This window comes from Labeo rohita, chromosome 9 (assembly GCF_022985175.1).
Source record: "Labeo rohita strain BAU-BD-2019 chromosome 9, IGBB_LRoh.1.0, whole genome shotgun sequence".
NCBI classification, from domain to species: domain Eukaryota; kingdom Metazoa; phylum Chordata; class Actinopteri; order Cypriniformes; family Cyprinidae; genus Labeo; species Labeo rohita.
In genome coordinates this window covers 7,057,696-7,073,093 of record NC_066877.1, presented here as the reverse complement: position 1 = coordinate 7,073,093, position 15,398 = coordinate 7,057,696, and the positions used below count along the sequence as shown (strand labels likewise).

At 38.5% G+C, this 15,398-nt stretch overlaps 2 long non-coding RNA genes across 4 annotated transcripts; one reads left to right on the top strand and one right to left on the bottom strand.

The window, feature by feature from the left end:
• Positions 1 to 128: 128 nt before the first annotated feature.
• LOC127171240 (uncharacterized) lies at positions 129 to 3,563 on the bottom strand. Of its 3 annotated transcripts, XR_007828483.1 has the most exons (4): positions 2,987 to 3,563; positions 1,851 to 1,970; positions 1,630 to 1,733; positions 129 to 348 (listed from the first exon to the last, which is right to left on the bottom strand). It is a non-coding gene; the product is annotated as an uncharacterized LOC127171240 (long non-coding RNA). The 3 variants fall into 3 exon arrangements; XR_007828481.1 differs by lacking the exon at positions 129 to 348 and having other exon boundaries at positions 718 to 1,733; XR_007828482.1 differs by lacking the exon at positions 129 to 348 and having other exon boundaries at positions 718 to 1,733; positions 2,991 to 3,563.
• A 1,095-nt stretch (positions 3,564 to 4,658) lies between these two features.
• On the top strand, positions 4,659 to 11,876 carry LOC127171241 (uncharacterized). Its single transcript, XR_007828484.1, has 3 exons — positions 4,659 to 9,797; positions 11,489 to 11,606; positions 11,784 to 11,876. It is a non-coding gene; the product is annotated as an uncharacterized LOC127171241 (long non-coding RNA).
• The last annotated feature ends 3,522 nt before the right edge of the window (positions 11,877 to 15,398 follow it).

Here is a 15,398-nt window from a genome sequence, read left to right as displayed (position 1 = left end):
TTCACAATATAGAAGCAGAACAGCTCTATTTTGGTCAGTCTGTATGTGTATCTCTTTAATACTGTTTAGGAGAACAGCATTACCAAGAAAATAAATAAATAAAAACTTTCCTTGATGAAAGCAAACTATCAGTGCTCACACTGAGAGAACCTAAGATATGAGGCGTATCATTTTTTCCATAATGATTTTAACATTTTGTGCTTTCAGAGAACAAAATCACTTACGTCAGACACTGCTGTTTATCTATCATATAAGAACTGGGCGTTTTCACAGGTTCCAGTGTGGTCAGAGTCCCAGTATATATCTTGCAGATTTATATCTTGCAGTTCTGAGAAATAACTTGCTATTCTAAAAAAATATAAGATATAAAATCAGACTTGCAGGATGTTAACTTGCAGTTGCAGTAGATGAAGTCAGTATTTCAAGATGTACACTCAAAAAGTCAAAATTATGAGACTTTTTTCTTAGGCCCTGTTTACACATGCATTTTCGTTTTCGTTTTCGTTTTCCATCGATCTCCATCCACACTGCACAACCGAAAACGCATGTCACATGACCATTCAGGCTGTATACGTCATCAAGGATGTTTTATTTTAAAAGAAGTAACCAAAATAAAATGGACTGTTATTCATTGGGGTGTAAAAATACTGTAATTTCACTGTTACTTTTCTTAAACGAGCCTCTAAAATGAGACGCAACAAATGAGCATGATGTTATTTTTTACAAGGTCATCAAGGATACGCAGAGCAAATGTGAGCAGCTGTGCCATGGTTTTCAAAAATCTGCTTTTTTTATGATTACTTCTCTTAAATTAAAACATCCTTGATGATGTATGCAGACTGAGTGGTCAACTAACATGCGTTTTCAGTTGTGTAGTGTGTTTATTTTCTGAAACCCAGTGAAACGCCATTTTAAAACGATGTTTTAAAATGAAAAGCACTAGTGTAAACAGGGCCAAAAATGTGGTCTGCAGAGTTTTTGAAAGTCTCCAGAGTAGTGTAAACAACAGGTGTAACCATAGCAAAAGTTATGTGTTTTAAAATGAAAATGCACTAGTGTATATGTATCATTAATCCTGAGAGATATAAACTTACACTTCTGACTTATTTCTCAAAAATTTAAAAAAAAAAAAAAAAAAAAAAAGAAATAAAAAGTCGCAATAACATTTTTACTTTTATTCTGTGGTGAAAACAAGCTTCCATATAATTGTTCATACACTTGAGATGCAATAATTATGTTATGTTAACCTATGCTCTACATTGAAATGTATATAATACCAGCAGGTAATCTTACATTAGCAACAACAGTAGTTGTACTATTAGTAGTAGTTTATTATTAGTTGTATGTGAACTTTGAGGTCAAGTTAATAAAGGCAAACAAATCTCGAGAATCAAACATCAAACAATATGAGCCATAAAAGCCTGATGTATCAAATATGACACAAAACACACATACAGACTTCCTTTTGTATTTTGTCTAAAGGTTCAATAAACTGTTCCATTACAAAACATTAGATTTTTTGACTGTTATTTCATATCTCAGTCTTTACTGGGTTAAAGGTGACTCTGAGAAATGTCATGTTTTGTCATTGAATTTCATATGTCTTGCATAATGGATGACCTTTCTCACCATGCCATGTGCAATTCATTCCTGATTCATGCACAAATATCGTTCACTCTTCACACCACGGATACCCACTATGCCCGGCCTGACAGCAAACACTCTTAGCAAGCCTTAAAGACAAAAAGAGAATGAAGAAAACTCATTAAATAGAAATAAAATAAAAATAGAAATGCGTTACTGGGATATTTTATCTCTGTATTAATGAAGGTTAGGTAAATAAATCATACTGTACTCAGAAGGCTCGTGAACGCCCCCCACACTGCCGTTCATCACAATCTGTAGGTGGAAACCAATCCCAACACGGCAATACAGCAGCTGATGTTGAGCTGGATTAGACTCCTCTATGGCTGATGGATATTCAAAGAGCAAAATGAATAACATCTAATAAATGTTGAACTGTACAGTTAGATGGTAATTTTGACTATTTAGAGTGCCAGCCTCAGAGAAGACGAGAGCAGTGGATTTATTGATTTATTTACTGTATATTACGCTGCTGTCACACAGATCTAATATAAACATGCCATTTCTTTCCCAGCTGTTTACCTTAACAGACAAAACCAACTTTTTTCGTAACTCCTGTGTGTTTTTAAGATAAACTTGTGTGTATTTGACAGTTTAAGTGCAATAAGACATGAAAGAGGACTTAGTTTAGTACTCACATGCTGCGACAGCCACTTTTTATTAGTTTAATAGAAACCATATTAGCTTAGTAACTTCTGTTATATACGGTTTAAAACACATGATTTCAGTGTGATAGGCATGATAATCAAAACCATCTAAATTAAATTTGCATTTGAAATTAAATTTTTCCCTACTATATAGAAAAACAGTATGTGAACAGAGTAGTATGTTTTAATTCACAGTATTTATAAGACAGAAAGTTCTCAGATGACTACTATTTCTGGCAAGATTGTGAAGTGCATATCTTATGAGTGATAAGGCTGCTGAAGGTGGTTATTTTGTTTATGCTCTCATTTGTTAAAAAATTGTATTGAATTAAATATAATTATTTTCTGTTGTACAAATAACTCCCCTACCAACACACACAGTTCACATTGTGATTTAGCTATCAGTGAAAAGTTATCAGTATGCGTCACAGATCTGTCCTTATGTCTTCGATTACTGCAAACTAAGCAGGATCACAGCTGCCATGCTACAAAAATACTAATGTGTCCCTGATCTCAGTTTCGGTACAAAAACAGTCAGACAGCATCAGTAAGATTTCAGCCTTTTTTTCACTGAATGTCATGCATAGAAGAATCCAAACAAACTATCTAGGTATGTACATACTACCATACTACTCTTAATAGTTATGATTGTGTATCATATGCAGAATATGAGAATTTATATATGCATTTTATACCTACTGTGACTTTTTGCAAATGCGCAGCAATGTAGCATATGGTCTCAAACAGTTTTGTGTGTGTGTGTGTGTGTGTGTGTGTCAGTTTTTGTCACTTACAGTGTTGTTATATTTAGACAGACAGCTGTCATTCGTTCAGCTGTCCAATCACATTTGTCTGTGCATCTGTGCAGCTCTGATGTACCTGATATCCAGTAATAGTGTATGAGATGCTGTGCTATATTCTGAATACAGTCACAGTAAAAGGATATTAAAGTGCAACATCTTTTCTCGTTAAATTCGCAAAACATGGCCTCATCACTTTTTAAAATGGCTTTTAAACTATTTTAGTCCCAAATCACCCACAATATTTGCAATCATTACATAAATACACTGTCAGCAAAATACCCTGCACATTTTATATGTTTCTGAATCTGACACACTCAGTTCAGTTCATGGATCTTTCTGCTTACAAGATCTGAATCAGCTGCGTTAAATGAGGGAGACACACAAAATGTGTAGAGCAGTGGGCCCTGATAACTGGAGGTGAGAACCACTGATATAGGGGAATGTGGAGCTCATAGCTGAAGAGGAGAAAAAATAAATTCTTTCCAGAAGACCAAATTGAGCAAAATTATGCAATTTTGTTCAGATGCTGTCATTTATAAAGCTAAAAAGTAAGATGAAATTTTGCTAACTTAAAAATTATTGAACTCTTTATAACTGTATATAGCACTTATAATAGCACTTACATTAATCTTTAGTCCAGTAAGTGTTCATCTTGAAATATTACAGACTGTCAGACCCCTTGGACTGTTTGTGTTGGTTTTGCCCTTTGTCACACCCCCATTGGACTGTTTTGTTGGTTTCCCCCTCTTGTGTCCATATATGTTTTTTCCTGTTCCGTTTCTTGTTAAGTCATTATTGGTTAATCACCCACACCTGTCTTTATATCGTTAGCACCCCCTTTATAAGTTGTATTCAGTTCAGTGTTTGTTATTGGACCTTAGAGTATGTTGGTGTGTGTGTCTTCCTGCTGTTCCTGTGTACCCTTGTTTTGAATTTTATTAGAGACTGTTCATTATATTACGTCTTTGTTTGTCTCAGTCTCACACAACAATGATACAGACAGTGTAAAAGTTATTCTCATTTTTAATTTATACAAAACTATAAAGAGTGAGCAGAAAAACATTTGAACCACAACCTGAAGGTTGGCATGTTTACAATTATACTAAAAGGCCTTTTACTAGTGTAATTTTAACTGAAAATTTTGTAAAAAAAAATATAAAAAATACGCTACAGAAAAAAGAGTTAGAGGTTAACAGTAAGTTCCTGTACTAAAAACAGTAAATGTAAATTTTACAGTAAAATGCTGTTAATTGTACAGTTTTTAGAAGTAAAAAAGAACAAATCAGTGTATAATTTACAGTCAAAAACTGTAAACTGATATTCCCAGAATTCCCTGCTTGACACTACACGTTTGAAAGTATTTTGTTTAAATAATTGTGTTTTTTTAATAGTTTGCGTTAACAGTTATGTACATTAGGGATTTATGTTACATATTCTGTTGTTTAATGAATGTTTATTGCATTATTTAAGTGTTGTGTGTTCCCATGATGGTGTTTTGTGTTTGCGTGAATGACTGTGTGCACCTTTTATATAGTAGTATATGCTTGTGGCCAAGCTACTTGTGATGAGCTTTGATTCTTCATGTGGCTTTCTCTTTAACCCACCTCATTATTATGGTGGATGTCAGTATGTTAAAGGTACAAAACAGATTTTAATAGCAGTGTGTTCTCAGGCATTCACCACAGCCACCTCCATCTGCCACACCTCCAGTTGCACTGCCCACTCATTCATCGTCACCCGAATTCTAATCACCTGCACCTGATCCTCACTGAGCCACACCCTATATAAGAGACAATCTCACCATTCCCCCTTTGTCTGGTCTACCGTTCACATGCTAATGTTATTCCTGACTCCATGCTTCTCTCCACGTGGATTTCTCTGTTGCTCTCTGGTTTTGGTGTGGCTCACTCTCTGGAACTCACATCTACTCAATGTTACAAGGACAGTCAGTTAAGAACTCATTCATACTGTTTCATTCAGTTTGCTGTACTTACAAGCTTGTCAGTAAATCTCTGGATTGGATTGCTACTCATTTCCTGTCTCCTCCGTGTATGTGTGTGTATTTGTGACAGAAGACCAGACCGATACAAACATGAGCACCAAAACACCAGCTGCATCGGCTCCCCTCACCGAGTTGGTGAATGCCTTTAAGACGGCGTTTCAACCCACACCTACGCCGCCATCTGCCTCAGGATCTCCCATGGCCATGCCCGCCACATTTGCGGACGAGGCAGTTGAATGTAGCGGGTTTTGTGCTCCAAGTCAATCTGTAGATCCAAATGCACCACATTTTCCCTTGGAGAACGCTAAAGTCACCTTTCTCATCTCTCTCCTCACCGGTAAGGCCCTCCGATGGGCAAAAGCTATTTGGAGCTCCGACAATCCCATTCACTCCTATGAACAATTTACTAGTCAATTCTCAGAGGTTTTCAGCACGGCTACCGGTACACTCACCGCTTCTGATCAGCTGTTCCGCTTACAACAGGGGACTTCTTCAGTGAATGACTACACTCTCCACTTCCACATGCTGGTGGCGGCTAGTGGCTGGAACGAGATCACGCTGCTGGGAGACTACAGACAAGGATTCAACCCTGAAATCCGCGGTGCTATGGCCCTATATGACGACAGCATTGGACTGGAGTCCTTTCTTCTAGGGCTGCACGATTAATCGCACGATATTGTGAGGCGCGCTTAGTCAATGAAGCCGGTACTTTGATTACTAGTAAAGCTCCATCACGTGCGTTCAGCTGGAGTGGCAATTAATACACAGAGCCGTAAATCACTGACAAGCTACGCCAAATCGTGCTAAAAATCGCATTCGGAGTCAAGGATCCATCCAACCATCTACCTCGCCGGCCTCAGGTTTGAGAAGTGTGAGTTCCACCAACCATCAGTACAATTTCTTGGATCTGTCATCAGCGCCGAGGGTGTGCAGATGGATCAGGGGAAAGTCTCCGCCATACAAGAATGGCCTCAACCTCACACAGTGAAAGACCTTCAAAGTTTTCTTGGTGTCTCCGAATTTATATCGACACTTCATCCAGAACTACAGCTCTATCACGGCTCCGTTAACCTCCCTCCTGAGGGGTAAACCTAAGAATCTCACCTGGAACCCTGCTGCTCACGAAGCATCCCAACGGCTCAAGAACATCTTTAGCACCGCACCCTTATTACACCACCCAGATCCTTAACTCCCCTTCACGGTTGAGGTCGACGCTTCCACCTCTGGAGTGGGTGCGGTGCTATCCCAAGCGGCCGGCGAGCCTCTCCTCCATCCCTGCGCGTTCTACTCACGTAGGCTGTCTCCGGAGCAAAACTACAACGTGGGAAACGGAGAACTACTAGCCATCAAGTTGGCCCTGGAGGAGTGGCGCCACTGATTGGAGGGAGCAGCTCATCAGTTCACCATCATCATGGATCACAAGAACCTCCAATATCTCCCGAGAAGCAAGACGTTTAAACCCCAGACAAGCACGTTGGGCACTATTCTTCACACGCTTCAACTTCAAGATTACATACCACCCCGGTTCCAAGAATGTTTCTGCCAACGCTCTCTCTCATCAGTTCTCCTCCGACTGCCCCTCTGAACCCAAACCTATCATCCCATCCAACCTGATTGTCAGCTCCCATCCTCTGGAATCAAGGCACAAACATTCAGCAAGCCACCCTCCAGGAGCCTGCTCCACTGGAATGCCCAGAGGGGAAGATCTACGTGCCTCGCTCCCAACGTCAACCACTTCTGGGTGCAGCTCACCAGTCTCCGGGCTCTGGACGTCCAGGCAGCAAACGGACACTCTCGCTCCTTCAATCTCATTACTGGTGGCCCAGTATGCGCCGTGATACCATCAGGTACGTCCAAAGCTACTCTGTCTGTGCTATGTCTACCTCTCCCTGTCAACTACCCACAGGAAAGCTGGTACCATTACCCATCCCAGAGAGGCCCTGGTCCCACATAGGAGTAGACTTTGTGATTGTATCTCCCTAACTCAGAAGGTAACGCCTGTGTACTAGTCATTGTCGATCGATTCTCTAATTCCCTCTAAGGGGACTGCCCACTGCACTAGAGACTGCAGAGCATCTCTTCCAGCAGGTGTTTCGTCATTTCGGCCTACCAGAGGAGATTGTGTCGGACCATGGACCTCAATTCATCTCGCATGCCTGGAAAGCTTTCTTTAAGCTACTTGGTTTTTCTGTTAACCTCTCATCCGGTTATCATCCACAGACCAATGGCCAGCCAGAGAGAAAAATCCAAGAGCTGGGGCGTTACTTCCGGGCATACTGTCCGCCAAGATACCACCAGCTTAACACCTTTCCAGTGCGTACTCGGTTATCAGCCTCCGCTGTTTCCCTGGACGGAGGAACCCTCTAATGTTCCAGCTGTAGACCACTGGTTTCAAGAGAGTGAGAGAGAGTGGGACTCATTGGCATCTCCAGCGGGCAGTTCGTCAACACAAGAGGTTCGCTGACACCAGAAGAAGGATTGGAGCAGTCAGGGGATCAGGTCTGGCTGTCCACCCGCGGTCTACGTCTGCGTCTGCTCTGCTGCAAGCTGAGTCCCTGCTACGTTGGTCTGTTCAAAATCCTGAGGCAGATCAACGACGTCACCTTCCAGCTTCAGCTCCCACCCAGGTACCGCATTCACCCCACCTTCCTTCCACATTTCCCTCCTAAAAACCTTTTTTCCCTCTGCCACAGATCATGCGGGAACCCCCTCCTCCGGAAGTCCTAGACCAACCCTCCATCTTTACGGTCCACGAGCTCTTGGACTCACGGCGTCGGGGGGGCCACTTGGAATACCTCGTCGACTGGGAGGGGTATGGGCCTGAGGAGCGATCCTGGGTGCCCAGAGACGACGTACTCGATCCTACCTTACTACAGGAGTTCCATCGGAACCACCCGGATCGTCCTGCCCCTCGCAGTCGTGGTCGCCCTCTGCGTCGTGTAAGGGCGTCGGGAGCCGCCCCTGGAGGAGGGGGTAGTGTCAGGCATTCACCACAGCCACCTCCATCTGCCACAACTCCAGTTGCACCGCCCACTCATTCATCATCACCCCAATTCTAATCACCTGCACCTGATCCTCATTGAGCCATGCCCTATATAAGAGACACTCTCACCATTCCCCTTTTGCCTGGTCTACCGTTCACATGCTAACGCTATTCCTGACTCCATGCTTCTCTCCACGTGGATTTCTCCGTTGCTCTCTGGTTTTGGTGTGGCTCACTCTCTGGAACTCACATCTACTCAACGTTACAAGGACAGTCAGTTAAGAACTCATACATACGGTGTCATTCCATTTGCTGTACTTACAAGCTTGTCAAATCTCTGGATTGGATTGCTACTCACCTCCTGTCTCCTCCGTGTATGTGTGTGTATTTGTGACATGTGCGTTGTTGAATTTACTGCTTTACATTCAAATTTTCTTGTTTGTAAGTTACAGTTTTGTACTGTAAAATGTACAGTTTTTGGCCGTAAATGTGTTTACAGTATTTTACAATTTTTTTTTTTCAAATTATTTTGTAAAAACTACAGAATTTTGTGTATATACTAATATTACATCTCTTCTTTGTTGTAGAAGTTCTTGAATGTCTGTTTAAAGAGTGCATGGAGGAAAACTATTACACAGTTTTTCCTAGCGCTTTCCCAGCAAGGGAAACAGGAACAGGGAAAGGGTGGCCCACCATCCACTATGCACACATTTCCTTCCTTGCAAACCCTAAACAAACTAAACTCACCAACTACTCCATGCAGCTTAAAAAATTATGCGTACTAGTAACAAAAATGCACTAGTGTATATGTAGCCTTAGTACTGAGAGATATAAACTTACACTTCTGACTTATTTCTCAGTTCCCCTCAAAAAAACAAAGAATTCTGAAATAAAAAGTCGCAATAACATTTTTACTTTTATTCCTTGGTGAAAACAAGCTTCCATGTAACTGTTCATACACTTGAGATGCAATAATTATGTCATGTTAACCTATGCTCTACAGTGAAATGTATATAATACTAGCAGGTTATTTTACATTAGCAACAGTAGTTGTACTATTAGTAGTAGTTTATTATTAGCTGTATGTGAACGGAAACAGAGTTTCTTTGAGGTCAAGTTAATAAAGGCAAACAAATCAATGCAAGCAAATGAAGGCCCTCACATTCGCTCATGAATATGCATGAGTGAGGAGATACTGTATCACTCAAATGATAAGATTTTATATAGTCATATACACAGACGCAAAAGCGTATCTGCGTGGGTTCTTTTCTCCACATGCATCTGTCCTGAATGTTCATTTAGTAGAGGTATCAGTGCAGATCATGTATTTATAAAGGATGGAGACAGGATGAGTGGAGGCACACTGACCCTGTGAAGTCTGTTTACATTGAGTAGAGGACATTATGTTCATTTAGTTTGAATATATCAGCAGTCAGTCACAGTACTGATGATTTAGGAAGGAAACTGTGGACCTTAAAAGTGTCAGTGGCTGGTAGCATGTCAAAGTGCTTCACCTGGAGGCCATATTGGTATTTGTTGACCTGATGCCTCCACCATGGATTGCCATTGGATGCTTTTATGCTTTATATTAATTATATTGTCATTATGTGTAAGCTGTAACTGCACAGATGAAGAAACTAAGTCTTCAGGGGACCAGGCCAGCCGCCTGAGACACATGTGGCAGCTCTCAATGAGGGATGCAAAGATGAGAAAGAAGGGTAAGATCAAAACTGTACCAGTTTATGTTAATCCAAATGTGTGTGTGTTTTCTGAAATGTCATGAAATGTTTAAATATGTAAATGAAACATTTTAAGACAGTTGCCATTTTGCTGACAGTGTATTTATGTAATGATTGCAAATATTGTGGATGTAAGCGGAACGAATGACAGCTGTCTGTCTGTAAATATAACAATGTTACATGTCTTCTTGTGCTTCTGGTTTTTGGACTGTTCTGTTTTGGTCTCTCCCATTGTCTCCTCCTGTTGTTCTGTTGACTTTGGTTTCTCCCTTATTATTGTCGACACCTGTGATTGTCATTAGTCTCTCCCTTTATAAGTCGTTTGTCCCTCAGTCTCTTTGTGTCGTCTTAACGTTATGTTCAGTTGTGAGTTCCTTGTATTGCTACTTAAGGTTATTAAATACATTGTTTGAGTTATTTCTGGTTCCTCGAGTTTCACTCTGGCTCCTCATCTCCAAGCAACCATAACAAACAACATCTGTTGCTGTAGGTGACAAAAAACTGACACAAAAAACTGTTGGAGATGATATGCTACATTGATGCACATTTGTGAAAAGTCGCAGTAGGTCATTCGGGTATAAAATACATACATAAATTCTCATATTCTGCATATAATACACAATCAGAACAATTAAGAGTAGTATAGTAGTATGTACATGCCTAGATATTTTGTTCTAAAGTTTGTTTGGATACTTCTATGCATGACATTCAATGAAAAAAAAACACTGAAATCTTACTGATGCTTTCTGACACGTTAGTGTTTTAGCAGCATGTCAGCTGTGATCACACATATAGACGCACAGCACACGAAGCTTCATGTCCTGCTTAGTTCGCAGTAATTAAAGACACAAGGACAGATCTGTGACGCATACTGATAACTTTTCACTGATAGCTAAATCACATTGTGAACTGTGTGTGTTGGCAGGAGAGTTATTTGTACAACAGAAATAATTATATTTAATTCAATACAATTTTTAACAAATGAGAACATAAACTTTTTACAAAATAACCACCTTCAGCAGCCTTATCACTCATAAGATATGCACTTCACAGTCTCGCCAGAAATAGTAGTCATCTGGGGACTTGCCTGGGGACTTTTTTTGAATTCCTATTTTGAATTAAAGCAGAATTATGCTGTTTTGGTGCATGTCTCTTTAAATGCAAATGAGCTGCTGCTCCCCGCCCCCTTTTCCAGAATAGAGCTGTGCCTTTACAGCTTGTGCCTACATACTCTGCCAAAAATCTGTTTGGTTTTGATTATCATGTCTATCACGCTGAAATCATGCATTTTAAACAGTAGATCAGAAGTTACAATGTTATGGTTTCTATTAAACTAATAAAAAGTGGCTGTCACACAGCATGTGAGTACTAAACTAAGTTCTCTTTCATGTCTTATTGCACTTAAACTGTCAAATACACACAAGTTTACCTTAAAAACACACAGGAGTTACGAAAACATTTGGTTTTGTCTGTTAAGGTAAACAGCTGGGAAAGAAATGGCATGTTTATATTAGATCTGTGTGACAGCAGCGTAATATACAGTAAATAAATCAATAAATCCACTGCTCTCGTCTTCTCTGAGGCTGGCACTCTAAATAGTCAAAATTACCATCTAACTGTACAGTTCAACATTTATTAGATGTTATTCATTTTGCTCTTTGAATATCCAGCAGCCGTAGAGGAGTCTAATCCAGCTCAACATCAGCTGCTGTATTGCCGTGTTGGGATTGGTTTCCACCTACAGATTGTGATGAACGGCAGTGTGGGGGGCGTTCACGAGCCTTCTGAGTACAGTATGATTTATTTACCTAACCTTCATTAATACAGAGATAAAATATCTCAGTAAGGCATTCACACATATTAAAGTGTCAGAATGGTATACACACAGATTTATCTTCTTTATATTGTTCTCATTTATTTTATTTCTATTTAATGAGTTTTCTTCATTCTCTTTTTGTCTTTAAGGCTTGCTAAGAGTGTTTGCTGTCAGGCCGGGCATAGTGGGTATCCGTGGTGTGAAGAGTGAACGATATTTGTGCATGAATCAAGAAGGAATTGCACATGGCATGGTGAGAAAGGTCATCCATTATGCAAGACATATGAAATTCAATGACAAAACATTACATTTCTCAGAATCACCTTTAACCCTGTAAAGCCTGAGATATTAAATTACACTCAAAAAATCTAATGTTTTATAATGTAACCTTTAAACAAAATACAAAAGGAAGTCTGTATGTGTGTTTTGTGTCATATTTGATACATCAGGCTTTTATGGCTCATATAGTTTGATATAGGGCAGTGGTTCTCAACTCCAGTCCTCAGGGGCCCACTGCTCTGCACATTTTATATGTTTCTGAATCTGACACACTCAGTTCATGGATCTTTCTCCTAACGAGCTGATGATCTGAATCAGGTGCGTTAAATGAGGGCGACACACAAAATGTGCAGAGCAGTGGGCCCCGAGGACTGGAGTTGAGAACCACTGATATGTGACCCAGGACCACAAAACAAGTCATATAGGTTTATTTTTCAAAACTGAGATTTATACATCATCAGCTTTCCTTTGATGTATGGTTTGTTAGGACAGGACAATATTTGGCCAAGGTACAACTATTTGAAAATTGGAATCTGAGGTTGCCAAAAAATCTAAATATTGAGAAAATCACCTTTAAAGTTGTCCAAATTAAGTTCTTAGCAATACATATTACTAATCAAAAATTAAGGTTTGATATATTTACAGTAGAAATTTACAAAATATTGTCATGGAACATGATCTTTACTTAATATCCTAATGATTCTTGGCATAAAAGAAAAATCTATAATTTTGACCCATTAAATGTTTTGGCTATAGCTACAAATATACCTATGCTACTTAAGGCTGGTTTTGTTGTCCAGGGTCACATATAGGGGAATGTGGAGCTCATAGACGAAGAGGTGAAAACATAAATTCTTTCCAGAAGCCCAAACTAAGCAAAATTATGCAATTTTGATCAGATGCTGATATCTATAAAGTTAAAAAGTAAGATGAAATTTTGCTAACTTGAAATTGTTAAACTCTTTATAACTGTATAGCACTTACATAAGTCTTCAGTCCAGTAAATGTTCATCTTGAAATATTACAAACAGTGTAAAAGTTATTCTCATTTTTAACTTATGCAAATCTGTAAAGAGGGAGCAGAAAACCTTGTGAACTACAACCTGGAGGTTGCCATGTTTACAATTATACTACAAGGACTTCTACTTGCCCAAAAAAAAAAAAAAAAAAAAATATATATATATATATATATATATATATATATAAACTACCAGTCAAATGAGGCATAATGTAGATTGTGTGTTTTTTTTTAGCACTTTGATCATGTTGATAATTTAGAGGCCTTTTGAAACTGAAATTCAGCAGAATAGATCATAATCACTATTCTTATTAAGTGCATTCTGAAATAATGACATATTTGCAAAGGTATATGCTAATATTACATCTCTTCTTTGTTGTAGAAGAAGTTCTCACATGAATGCCTGTTTAAAGAGCGCATGGAGGAAAACCATTACAACACATATAACCCCCTAGGCACAGAATTTTTTCTAGCACTATCCCAGCAAGGGCAAATTAGGAATGGAAAAAGGGTAGCCCGCCATCAGGCATGCACTCATTTTCTGCCTCGCAAACTCTAAGCACATTAAACTCTAACCAACTTGCAGCATCAACATCTAAACATATAAAAAAACATAGATATATATTTGTCACTTCCGCTTGATAGACTCACAGTGCCTATGGTTTAGGTAAGTGGTCTATTTAATAGTTAGGTACAGGAAACATCAAATATAAACATAACAGTTCTATTTCTGGAGTGTGAGAAAGAGTTATTTAAAAACAAATTTCACAGAACTCACAGAAAGGTAAAAGAAGTCTGTGAATTATGCATAACTGTCACCTATTTTTTGACATACGGCAGATTTTGTTCCTCAGATTGACCAAAAATTTCCCTCACTGTTTTTTATTTTATTTTATATGTTTAAATTGATAAATTAATTGTGAATATGACATCTTTATCAATATTTGATATTTTCATAATTAATGTGAATATGTGTGTGTAGATATTAATGTATTTATTTATTTATTTATTTATTTACTTTTGGCTCTAATGTGTGTATAATGAAATTGTAAATGAGATCTAAATACATACAAGTGTTATTTTACTATTATTTATATACTATTTTTATATGTGTTGATATATTATTCTATTTCAGTTAGTTGACAAAGCAACATTACTAGTTTTCATATACATTTTTTAAGTTTATTTTGGCTTTTCAGTGACTAAATATTATTTTAAACAGTTTTAATTAACAATAACATCACTAATACAGACTTTAGTATTTTCTGTGTACCATTTTGTCCTGCATACATTTCATATGTATGAATTTAGTGCTGTGTAGTGCATGACAAGGCCTCATCAGACTGCTGTATAATCTCATTGTACGAAATAAACCTGATCCGCCTCACAGTTCTGAACTTCAAAATAAAGCTGAATGACAGTGAATGTTGGAATTTGAAAACAGGAGAAAAAAACTAATTAAAGGCTGAATTGACTCCTTACTGAATAAGACATGATAGGTAAATAGGTAGACAATCAGGCTAGTATTCCATAGAGCTCTCCAATGACAACAGCTCCAAGTACATTACCAGACAGAAACAAGCATACACTCCCCCTACTCCCTGTTTGCACATTAACAATGTACTAAAAACCAATAGTTTTACTTGCATTATTAAAAAGTTTAACTTACAATGATGAATAATGAATAATGATTTGGAACATCAATAATGAATTGAATTTAAATGCTTTACCAGTAAATACAAAAATGAGCTGTTCACACAGGTAATGACATTGCATCTTATTACCGGTAAAGCACCATTCACACATCAGTTTCAAAATATCAGTAAATTCTGTGACATCATCAACCAGAAATTACCTCTCTTACTGGTAAAAAGCCAGGAATGCCTTTGTCTGTGTGAGCAGCATATTTGTGGGTCATTCTATAATTAGCGGTACATTTAGAATTTAACAATGTGAAGAAAAATCTTTTCCTGTTTCCCAAAAACCCAAACATGACCTTACATAGCTGCTTTGAAACAATCTATATTATATAAAGTGCTATATAAATAAAGGTGATCTGAAGGAATATGTGCATAAAATGCCATCTATGTTTGCTACTGTCCACATTGTTACCTTTAATGGGTAACACAGTTAACAGGTAACTTAAGCCACTTTTCCACTATCGTGCCTAATGGTTCTTAGAACGGTCAGGTACGGTTCCAGTTGTGTTTCCACCTGAGCCTGGTATGGCACAGCATGATTACAAACCATGTGCTTCTAGAGGAAATATCATCATACTGTGCAAATTATGCGAGAATGGGACAAACCATTCCTTTTCGAGGGGGGGTTTTCTAGTGGGTAACTTAGTTGACAATGTTTTTTCAGACACAAATAAAACAAGTTATATCACAATAAACACTTATTATTTTTGAAGTGCACATTCAAATGTCTTGATAACCTAATCTAACTGAAGGCAAAACTATGAAAT